General features: G+C 41.8%; 1 pseudogene; it reads right to left on the bottom strand.

Annotated features, from left to right (window-relative positions):
- Positions 1–8,439: 8,439 nt before the first annotated feature.
- LOC125925985 (ATPase PAAT-like) lies at positions 8,440–11,334 on the bottom strand (annotated as a pseudogene).
- Between the last annotated feature and the right edge of the window lie 893 nt (positions 11,335–12,227).

Raw genomic sequence — 12,227 nt, 5'->3', positions numbered from 1 at the left:
TTATGAGAATTTTGCATTGGCAAAATATAAAGTAGAACTTTACTGTCAAGAGATTCCGAGAATTGTCGTTCCCAAGGATACTCGGGGAGAACATACAAGAAGGGTGGGATTTTGAAGCTGAGTGGAAGTAGAAATTGAAAAAGAAGGCGAAAAATAAAATAAAATAAATTTAAACAAGAAAGAGGCTGAGTGGAAGTAGAAATTGAAAAAGAAGGCGAAAAATAAAATAAAATAAATTTAAACAAGAAAGAGGTCTTGTACAGATGATGGCAATGTGCTCTGAATTAAGGAATACTCTGCACCTGAGGTCCAGTGGGGGGGAGAAATGAGGAAAAAGGAGTAAGGAAGCTCGTTCGCCACATGTAGATGGAGCTCTCTGGGAATTTCACGTGTATATTCACATCAAAGTAAAAAAATTGTATCTTCTTACTTCTTCCTTACTCAGAAGAAATTACTCAAAAGAAAAAGAACATATTGTGCACATTAAAAGCCTTTTTAGTATTACATATGAAAAAAAATAGTTGACATTCTCAAAAGCTTATCCTGAGAATTTTGAGTATTCCACATTTGCAGATTTGTTTACTTTTCCCTTTAATTTGGTCATTTTGGAGGGCGCCTGGGTGGCTCAGTCGGTTGAGCGTCCACCTGGTGATTTCAGCTCAGGTTGTGATCTCACGATTTATGAGTTTGAGCCCTCTATCAGGCTCCACACTGACAGCTCGGAGTCTGCTTGGGATTCTCTCTCCCTCTCTCTCTGTCCTTCTCCTTTTCTCTCTCTCTCTCTCTCTCAAAATAAATAAACAAAATTTAATTTGGCCCTTCTTTGTTTTATGTATTTTGAGGCTATGTTATAAATCTTATGCAACTTAATAATTGTTCTGTATCCTTTGTGGATTGGCTTTCTTTTTAAGTTTATTTATTTATTTTGACAGAGAGAGACTGCATGCATGTGAGTGGAGGAGGGGTAGAGAGAGGGAGAGGAAGAGAGAATCACAAGCATGCTCAGTGTTGTCAGCTCAGAGCCCAATAACGGGGCTCGATCCCACAAACCCAGAGATCATGACCTGAGCAGAAATCAAGAGTCAGATGCTTAACCAACTGAGCCACCCAGGAGCCCCTCTACCTTTCTTTTGGAGAAGTGTCCACAGTATCTTTCTTTTGGAAAAGTGTCCACAGCTCTCTTTTGAGAGCTAAGCATAGCATATGCAATATGCCTCAGCAATTCCACTCCTAGATACATACCCAACAGAAACTTATTACAGATGTACACCAAGAGATAGGTACAAAAGTGGGCATAACAACACTATCTGCAATAACTCAAAACTGGAAGTAACCCAAATGCCTATCAAGATTTAGACAAACTGGGGGGGCGCCTGGGTGGCGCAGTCGGTTAAGCGTCCGACTTCAGCCAGGTCACGATCTCACGGTCCGTGAGTTCGAGCCCCGCGTCAGGCTCTGGGCTGATGGCTCGGAGCCTGGAGCCTGTTTCCGATTCTGTGTCTCCCTCTCTCTCTGCCCCTCCCCCGTTCATGCTCTGTCTCTCTCTGTCCCAAAAATAAATAAACGTTGAAAAAAAAAAAAAAAAAGATTTAGACAAACTGGGGTAAATCTTACAAGAGAATACTATGCAGTTGTGAAAATGAACTGTTACACGTGGCAACGTGGGTAAATCACACAAACATAATGAAAAAAGCCAGAAGAAAGAGTACATACCAGATGACTGTGTGTGTGAGTGTGTGTGTGTGTGTGTGTGTGTGTGTATTTATATATATACATATATTTCAAAAGAAGCACAATTAACCCATGGTGTTAAAAGTCATGATCGTGGGGGCACCTGGATGGCTCAGTCAGTTGAGTGCCCGACTTCAGCTCAGGTCACAATCCCTCAGTTCGTGAGTTCGAACCCCACATCGGGCTCCCTCCTGTCAGCGCATAGCCCACTTCAGATCCTCTTTCCCCCTCCCTCTGCCCCTCCCCCACTTGCACTCTCTCTCAAAAATAAATAGAACATTAAAAATGATAAAAAATCAATAAAATTCATGATCGTGACCCCTTTTGAGAATGAAAGGATGATAGTAAGTGGAAAGGGGCTGGTAATGTTCTACTTCTTGACCTGGACACTTGTTATATGGGTGTGTTGACTTTGTGAATATCATCAAGTTTTACAATTATGATTGTTGTACTTTTCTGAGTTCACAATCCCAAAATCCTATTAAATATAAGATATGAAACATCAACTCAGTGGACTAATTTTAATTATTAAAAGTTACATTTATTTCAAACTGTGGAAAATGTTTATAATATACTCGTACATAAAAAAGAAGATACAAATTGCATCTGCATTACAACTACAATTATTGTATAGGTGGTTCAGTTAGTTAAGCGGCCGACTTTGGCTCAGATCATGATCTCACAGTTCATGAGTTTGAGCCCAGTGTCAGGCTTGTGCTGACAGCTCGGAGCCTGGAGCCTGCTTCGGATTCTGTGTCTCCCTCTCTCTCTGCACCCCCCCCCCGCCGCCAGCTTGTACTCTGTCTCTCTCTCTCTCAAAAATAAATAAAACATTAAATACATATATATTACAATTATTGTATAAATAAGTACTAAGTGGAAAGTTTCGGAAGAAAATAAACCAAAATGATGAACGGTTATGTTATAGTGAAGACTCAATAGGAAATTTTTAAAACCATTTTCTTTAATGTCAATTCCATCTTTACAAAGTAGAGCACTTTTATAGGAAGAAAAAAACAGCCAAAGTTTGTAAACGTTGGCTTTTCATTTTCTTAACACCAGTAAAAATCTTAACCTTCTTCTGAGATTATCTTTGGAATAGAAAAAGCAAACAGCAGATGAGTATCAGAATCAACTGTTGCTTTCAAAGACTCCCAAGCTCCTACCACTGCATTTTATTTTTTACTATTTTTTTAAGTTTCTTTATTTATTTAGAGAGAGAGGGACAGTGGGAGGAACAGAGAGAGAGGGAGAGAGAGAGAATCCCATGCAGGCTCTGCACCGTCAGTGTGGAGCCAGATGTGGGGCTCAGACTCACAAACTGCGAGATCATGACCTGAGCCAAAATCAAGAGTCAGACGCTTAACCAACTGACCCACCCAGGTGACCCTTGATTACTTTAAAAAAAATTTTTTTAACGTTTATTCATTTTTTTTTTTTAATTTTTTTTTTCCAACGTTTTTTATTTATTTTTGGGACAGAGAGAGACAGAGCATGAACGGGGGAGGGGCAGAGAGAGAGGGAGACACAGAATCGGAAACAGGCTCCAGGCTCCGAGCCATCAGCCCAGAGCCTGACGCGGGGCTCGAACTCACGGACCGCGAGATCGTGACCTGGCTGAAGTCGGACGCTTAACCGACTGCGCCACCCAGGCGCCCCTATTCATTTTTTAGAGAGACACAGCACGAGTGGGGGTGGAGCAGAGAGAGAGACACACACACTCTGAAGCAGGCTTCAGGCTCTGAGCTGTCAGCACAGAGCCCGATGTGGGGCTCAAACCCACAAACCGCGAGATCATGACGTGAGCCAAAGTCAGCTGCTTTTTTAATGGACTGAGTCACCCAAGTGCCCCACCCTTGGTTATTTTTTTAAATGTTTATTTATTTATTTACAGAGAGAGTGTGTGAGCAGGGGAGGGGCAAAGAGAGAGGGAGAGAGAAAATCCCAAGCAGGCTCCATGCTGTCAGCACAGAGTCCAACGTGGGGCTTGATCTCACGAACCAGGAGATCATGACTTGAGCTGAAACCAAGAGTCATATGCTTAACCAGCTGAGTCACCCAGGCTCCCCCTCCCTTTTGATTATTAACTGAGAATGTAAATTAGTCACTAATCTCAGTGAGCTTTTTTGTGTTGTGGGTCATTTGAAAATCTACTGGAAATGATGGAGCCTATCCCCAGAAAAATACAGATTCCTACACACACGTCAAATTCGTAAACAATTTCCTTGAATTTATGAAACCCCTTGAGAGCCGAGGACACAGATCCATAGTCAGGAGGCAGAGTCCCCTGCCAACTGAGAACTGAATCCTCTAAGCATGGGAGAGTCCCCATATGTCTAGAGCCCTGAGGAGTTTCAAGAATCCAGCGTAAGAACAACCGCTCTGATCCAACCCCTCGCTTCACACACGAAAAACACGAAACTCTGACAGGCACGTGATCTATGCACGGTCCCAAAGGTACTCAGCAGAAACACTGGAACAAGACCCTTGGATTGACATCTGATCATTATCAACCACCCCTCTTCTGCTACAGTAATACTTCTGGACTTCGTCTTCTTGGTCCATCAGCACAGCTGTTCCAGCTTACTTTAGATTATGATGACATCACATCTCTTCCCACCATTTTATTTGCAAAATGTCTGCATCTTTACATTTAAGGTCTGTTTCCTATAAGCACCATATGGCTGGTTGTGATCTTTAATCCAGCCTCATATCTCTTTTAATAATGTCATTTAATGTATTTGCATTTAATATACCTACCAATGTGTTTGTACTTAAACTATCATTATTGTACTATCTGTTTTATAATGTCTCCCTTATTATATTTTCCTTTTACTCTCCTTTCTCACCTTCTCTGGGACAAAGCTTCAAGGCTTTTTTGAACATTTCTGTTCCCCACTACTGGCTTGTGAATTATACATTCTTTTACCATTTCTTTTTAGTGGTCACCCTGAAGATCAGAACACCCATCCCTGACTTTGTAAAGTCTGACATAAATTAGAACTTTTCTTTCCCACAATAAAGCATGACGTAAAAACATTTTAAATTCCATTTATCTTCCTCTCTTTTTGAGCTTCGTTGTCAAGTATTGTATCTACATATAGTTCATACCCACAAGACATTATTGTTACCTTTTATGAAAATAGTAGTTTATATTTTCACCATGTATTTATCCATTATATTGTTTTGTGTTTCTTTCTACAATTTTTTTTTTTTTTCCAATCCGGGATACTTTTCCTTCTGCCTGAAGAACTCTCTGTGGTATTTTTTTAGTATAGATATACAGCTAAGTTGTTTCTGTTTTTATAAAACGTGACTTTATTTTGCCTTCATTTTAAACATTTCCTCTGGGTGTAGAATTCTAGGTTGACAGTTATTTTCTTTCAAAATTAAATACACTACACCATTGTCTTCTGGCTTTGATTGTTTCTCTTGAGAAATGAGCTAGGTCTTATTTTCTCCTTTTGAAGATTCCTTTCAAGATTTCTGTAGTTGCTTTCAAGTTCGTTTGGGTTTGGGGCTTTTTCTTTTGTTTTGTTGGTTTTGTTGTTGTTGTTGTTGTCGTCGTCGTCTTAGGTTTTTTTAAGTCTGGCTATGATATGCCTAGGAGTGGATTCCTTTAAGCCAGTTTGGGATTTGTAGTGATTCTTGAATCTGTGGCTTGATGTCTTTTGACCGTCTGGAAAAATCGGTGGCTTTTAAGCTCTTCAAAGATTTGTTCTGCATCATTTGCTATCCCTTCTTTTTCTAAGGTTTGAATTACAGTGGATTTTTTCAAAAATTTTTCAAAAGTTACTCACAACATTATTGTCTGTATTATTTTCTCTGCTCTATTCTTAAATCTGTATGTGTTCTGCTGACCTATATTCTCGTTCATTAATTCTCTCTTCATCTGTATTTAATCCATTATTAGTTTGTTCCTTAATTTCAGATATTGTAGTTGTATTCTCAGATTGATATTTGTTACTTTTCTATAGATTACACTTAACTTCTAAACTTTTACTCATGTATTCTTTTTTCTTGAACATACTAATCCCAATTCTATTACATGTCTGTATATGATCATTCCAACCTAGATACCCCAGTCTCTCTATTAACTGATTCTCTCTCTCTCTCTCTCTCTCTCACACATATCATTAATCTATCTGGAAATTTCTTATTAAATACTGGGAGCAAATGGACTATCACTGCTCAAGTGGAGCCAGTGTATTAGAGAGTGAAAGTTTTGCACAAAACTATACGAAAATCCCACGATTTTTAAAAAATATGGTGAACTTTCTGAGAGTCACTATTAATTTTAGAGCCAAATCCCCCAGAGGTGCATTTTCATTCCACCTGCCCCACACACCTCCACACAGGGCTGTTCCCATGTCACTGCCTCCAAGAAGTAGCCCAGATCACCAGCTGTGCGACTTTTCGCAAGGCGCTCAACCGTCCTGTGCCTCGATTTCCTCATCGGCAAAATGGAGACGATAGTGGTATTCACAGCCCCAGACTGTTGCCTGCAACACTGCAAACTGCACGATATGTATTACCATTGTTTTCGCCATTAGTACAACTGATTTGTAGAATTACTGTGCTGAATATAATTAGCCTGTGAAATGATACATATGAGTGTGCTGGGTAAACATCAAAGCATCTTCCATGTACAAGGCATCGTTATTTTTTTTAACATTTATTTGTTTATTGTGAGAGACAGAGCGTGCGCACACACTAGCTCGTGCGTGCCCTTGAGTCAGAGAGGAGCAGAAAGACACCGAGAGAGAGAATCCCAAGCAGGCTTAGGCGGGCTCCGTGCTGTCAGAGCAGAGCCTGACTTCGGGTTCCATCGCACAAACCCTGAGATCATGACCTGAGCCAAAATCAAGAGACGGATACTTAAGTGACTGAGCCACCAGGCACCCCTCTAAGGCATCATTATTAACATAGTTGGCTCAATAACTATGCTACAGTCATAGGTCATAAAATGAACATGGAAGGAATATTTACCCTGTATGAAGCCCTGACAGTTGTTCTCTTTGGGGAATTAAAGAGAGCTGCCCCAACAGAATCCCAGGGGAAGAAAGCTGCCTGGAAGAAAGATGACCCCTAGATAAACAACCATAAACAGATTTCAGTATCATCATTAGGGCAACAAATCATCCTTCAAACCCGCCAGCTGACAGCTCTGTGATCCCGTACTGATGGGAAAGTAAACCCTGCTGGGGTCAAATAATTGAGGGAAATATGGCCAGATTAGATGTCATCCGATGAGTTTACATTCTATAATAATTGAAACAGTCATCGGAGCTCTGACCCTGCCTTAATCCAGCTCTGCAATACTTAATATTTGTGGCTGCTCCTGGTGGCTCTGCCTCAGCCCTCGCTCCTGGCCCAGGATTTGTTGAAATAAACTGGATTTCCTGGGTGAGATTTGAAATAAATTAGCCACGTGACGGCCACCTTCCCACCAGGTGCCCACTGGGTTCCATGTACTGCGTGATTCTAAGCGCTTAGAAGCACTTTCTAACAGCAACTCAGTTGCGCCAAGAGAAAAGAACGAATCGTTCATCTGCTGGCCCCAACAACCAGGAGGAATCGATTAAATTACCAGACTGTGCCATGGCCTTGTTTGCAACATGAGAGACAATTCTAGCATTTGAGTCAGAGCAAAAGAGGCAGCCCCGAGAAGGGCAGAGCCCAAGGCCGTCCCGTGGTTTGTTGTGGTCCACTTGGGCCGTCCGTCTCCCTGAGATCATACGGCAGCCGCTCCCCTCTGTCTGGTCGCCTGGATTCCTTCACGAAATTCCACTTCATATTTTCATATTTGTAAGTCCGCATAGCTGCTCCCCGCCATTCATTCTTGCCCTTTCCCCCATCTGTTTATATGAGGCAACCACATGAGAGGAAAAAATAAGACACCCTAGAAATTAATTCCATGAAGTAAGAATTTACTGTCTCTGCCTCCTAGGGGAGCACAAAAGAAGGGGAGAGGTCATTCTGTAAGTCACTCCTGAAAACGTGACAGCTGCTGGTTGTCTCAGGTCGGGGGGTGGGGGCACCGCGTTTTATTTTCCAGGACCCAGAGTTTGTCTCTCTTCTTGATCTGTGCAGTGACGGTCTTCTTGAAAGACCAAGTTCATCAAGTGTTCCATGGGAGTATCGGGCTGGGTGATTGACTCAGTGTGCTCACTGTCATTGAGGATAAGAAAATGTCAAAGTTTGAAGGGAGCTGAGATATTATCACGTCCAACCACGATATTTTACAGATGAGTAAACAAAGGCCACATGGATAATTGTTTGCCTCAGGCCGTGTATCAGGTATGTGGCATAGTCAAGACCAGAAGTCTCAAAATCTCTTCACTCCCCAGTCCGGAGAATATTCCCGGCAATGTGCCCCCTGAGTTCTGTGCATCCCTACCTTGTATTGAGTCCCCCATGGAGCTCAGACTCAAGAAAGCCCTGTCAGTGACAGAGAGGGCACTCTACGGGTGTAAATCCATATAATCTTTCCAGATGACAGGAATATCCCCTGTGATTCCAGAAAAAAATTCACTTCAAAATATATGTTCTAAAGAATAAAGATGTTCATAAAGTCGTATGCAAAAATAGCTTAGCAATTAATAATATAGAATTCATATTATAGACAAGATCTCAAAATTATATATATGATACCAATCTTTCAATTATAGAGAAAGAGAGATTTTTTTTTTTAATTTTTTAATGTTTATTTATTTTTGAGACAGAGGGAGACAGAGCATGAATGGGGGGAGGGTCAGAGAGAGGGAGACACAGAATCTGAAACAGGCTCCAGGCTCTGAGCTGTCAGCACAGAGCCCGACGCGGGGCTCGAACTCACGGACCACGAGATCATGACCTGAGCCGAAGTTGGCCGCTCGACCGACTAAGCCACCCAGGCGCCCCGAGAAAGAGAGATTTGAAGGACACTACCAATTGGATCATAAAAAGGGTTTTCCTCTTTGTTGCTTTTTCTTTTTTTCTTTTCCCAGAGAAGATGAATTTATTTTTTCGATGCAAATATACCACCCTTCAAGGCATATAAGATAGTTATAATTTCTGAAAGTTGTATCTGCCAGCGAGAACCACAATCTTGTTGATTCATATGCCTCAATCCTTCAGCGCAGAGATTCAGTGCTTTATGCTTAAACGTGGCAGAAAAGGTGTCTCGAAAGAGGAACCACTATCAGCTCAGAAAAGAAGAGTTCCTTATTCATTCTGGGTTTATTGGAATGAAACAAGATGACTTCTCTTGTTTTGCATCAGACGCTAAATCTAAAATAATAATCTTAACAAATAGTCCAGTTCTGGTTTTCCTTTCTTATCCATAGTATCGCTCTGATGTGACAGAACATAAGGTTAATGGCCCGATGTAAACTAATGTTGCAGAAACATCACGTCTAATTTTTCACCTGAAATAAACAATATAAAATGTATTTTGGTGATCTGAAATTAAAGGTTGCAAGTCTTAAGGGCTCAGAGAACGCTTTCTGAGAACGATCAACTAGAAGAAAAATATATCAAATACTGTATTTTTTTCATTCTTCTAAAATATAAGGTCTTTGTATAAATTAAAACAGTACTTAAGTCAAACACATATACAACACACTCATGAATCGCACTAGAAATCCTTAAAAAGTTTAGGGGCACCTACGTGGCTCAGTCAGTTGAGCGTCCAACTTTGGCTCAGGTCACGATCTCACGGTTCTCAGGCCCCGCGTCGGGCTCTGTGCTGACAGCTCAGAGCACAGAGCCTGCTCCAGATTCTGGGTCTCCCTTTCTCTCTACCTCTCCCCCACTCATGCTCTGTCTCTCTGTCTCTCAAAAGTAAATAAATGTTTTAAAAAAATTTTTTTAAGTCCTTAAAAAGTTTAAATGCTTAAACAAAAATAAAAGTAAATAAAAGTAAAAAATCAAAGCAAAAAATACTATAAACAAAAATAATCTATGACCCTATCACATTACAGTTCTAGCTTTACAGTAACAAATACAGCTAAAATGAACACTGAGGTCACTTGATGTAAGATGGTCCTCCCCTAGTTGCTTTGAACTTTTGCGGTTTTGGCTTTGCAATAAATGTGTAGTAAATATCTGTAGTGCCTTGTACATGATAAGTGGGTGGGGAGTAGGGATTCTGCAGCGTGTTTATTAACAAAACAATCTTTGTATCTGTGTGCTCCTGAAGTTTATATATTCGCAGATCAATATATTCCACAAGAGTTTTTCTTCCATCAGGTCCATATTTTTAGTAAGAGTCTTTTCCAAATAGGAGCACACAGATTGCTCTTCCATTGCAACACCAACAATGACCAAACGTCAGTGATGTTTTCCTGCCACTTGGCGTGAATGGCCCACGCGGAGATGGTTGACCAGACTACATAGATTCTGAAGAAAAGACAGCAACGCGGAGTTGCGAATATCAGAGTTGTCACTTGCTTTCTTTGCTAGGAAAGAAGAAATTGCATTTTTAAGGTCATTCTCAAGGAGAGGATGGTTTTGTGGCACAATTTTACACTCTGGGGTTTGTAATATTTCCTCCACCAGGTTGCTGCGGACTCTTCTCAATGGAAGCATTTAAGTCTCCAGTCACGGTTCCAGATGTCAATCCAGTTCTGAAAGGAAAAGGAAAAGGAAAAGGTGTGCAGGGTGACTCGTGCAAGGCTCCTGAGGTCGATGACGATTGTAGGTCAATCGTACGTTTGGATCCCTTATCTCCCAAAACCGGCCGATGCCGCTTTCCAACAGGAATCCAATTCTGCCTTTGAAACCTAATCGTATTCATCAATTGCTGAGCTCCAGGTGACAACCTGGAGAGTTTGGACCCTCTGGAGGTCTAGCCTCGATCCTAAAAAACAAAAAATAACTGCAAACAAAAATAATCTATGACCCTATCACCTTACAGTTCCAGATTTGCAGTGACGGGTACACTTTCAATGAACACTGAGGTCACTTGATGTATGTAAGATGATCCTCCCTTACTTGCTTTGAACTTTTGAAGGAGAGCTGGTTGAAGAATTTGCTGAAACCGGCCTCACGTGTACCATAACTTTAGTGATGAACACATATTGCTTTTCACCAACGGAGAGCAACTTTATTTTACAAGCGTGGCTGGGGGACTCCAATTTTCTATATTTTTTGTAGAAAATCATTTTGTGCTTACCCCGTTAGGGCCACATCTCAGGTAAAAGGAGCAGGGGTGTTCATCTTGGCTGTTCAGGCTTCTCTTCAAACTCACCAGATCTCGGCCCCAGGAAAGGTGGCACGCGGACGAGCCTGGGTGCGAGGAAGGCTCTGGGCCAGAGTTCCACCTGCAGCATCCCAGGAAGAGGCCAGCAGGGGCGGCAGGTCAGTCCCTTGTCCTCAGGCCCGGTCTCCATTCTGCCGCCGCCAGCCCAGGCTAACCCCGGAAGCTCTCTTTGTGATTTTCTGAGTTTTTTTCCAAGTTGTATACACTGATTGTGTTTGTACTTTACTATTTTAATTGGGACAAACATTACTTAAAACAAACCAAATGTTTTAGTAAACACTTCTTCATCTTGTTCTTGAGCTACACCTCCACTGAGTGCTTCTTTGAAATCAATTTTCTGGTCCATGAAGTGACTGGACCATCCCCCCCCCCCCCCCCCTGCCCACCAAACTACCATCCCATTCTGATCCCCTCCCCTGGAGGCTACATCCCACTTCCTGTTCCTCCTGCAATATACATGCTCTCTGGTCTACTGAGCTCCTGCCACAAAGAGAATTCTCACTCTAAAAGCCAGTATTTTAGTCCTGAATTCCGGCACCCCAACGTTCCAGCATCTGATGTCAGACAGAACCATTGGGCCAGTTGCCCTGAGAACCACGCCGACATTGATTTGAATCATTCCTACACCTGGTGTCCCAGATATGTGCGGAAGTCTGGCCCTCTCTTGCCCTTGCTGGAATCCCTGCTCAAGGCCTCCTTCCTAGTTCCAACATCCTCTGGTGGCTTTTCAAATCCAGGGGTTGAGAACCCAGCAGGCTTTGAGTCTGTATCCACTGGAGCCATGATGTCTGGAATCAACTGAGGTTGAGGTTCTCCTATGGACAGCTCCCTGGAAGAGGTCCTCATCATCTAACACTCATAGCATGGCAGAAAGCAAGCAACAGTGTAAGGGCTTGTGTTTAAAGAAATATTTAGCAAGGGTGGTTGAGCTTTAGATGAATACATTCCATTTCACCATAGACACAAGCAAACCATGGGGGTCTTGTTGGACTTGGCACTTTATGGTTCCCAGAGATGGCACCATATTTCTAAAAGCTGTTTCCAAGGAATCTTCCAAGAAAGCAAGCTCAAAAAGAAAATCAGAGCTCTTAGGCAAGTTAGTTGCCCTTAAAACCCAGTTGTCTATAAAAAATATTTTTAAATAAAGTTTTCCCTCCAGATTATAAGAGAGAACTCTTAAACATGGTTCATGTGACAGAGGCATGGGGTCGGGGCAGTGGAAAATGAGCATCCCTGACTTGCCTTGTGTGAA

The sequence above is a fragment of the Panthera uncia genome, chromosome F1 (assembly GCF_023721935.1).
Source record: "Panthera uncia isolate 11264 chromosome F1, Puncia_PCG_1.0, whole genome shotgun sequence".
Lineage (NCBI taxonomy): Eukaryota > Metazoa > Chordata > Mammalia > Carnivora > Felidae > Panthera > Panthera uncia.
The sequence above is the reverse complement of the archived record's forward strand: the minus strand, read 5'-3'. Positions and strand labels throughout refer to the sequence as shown.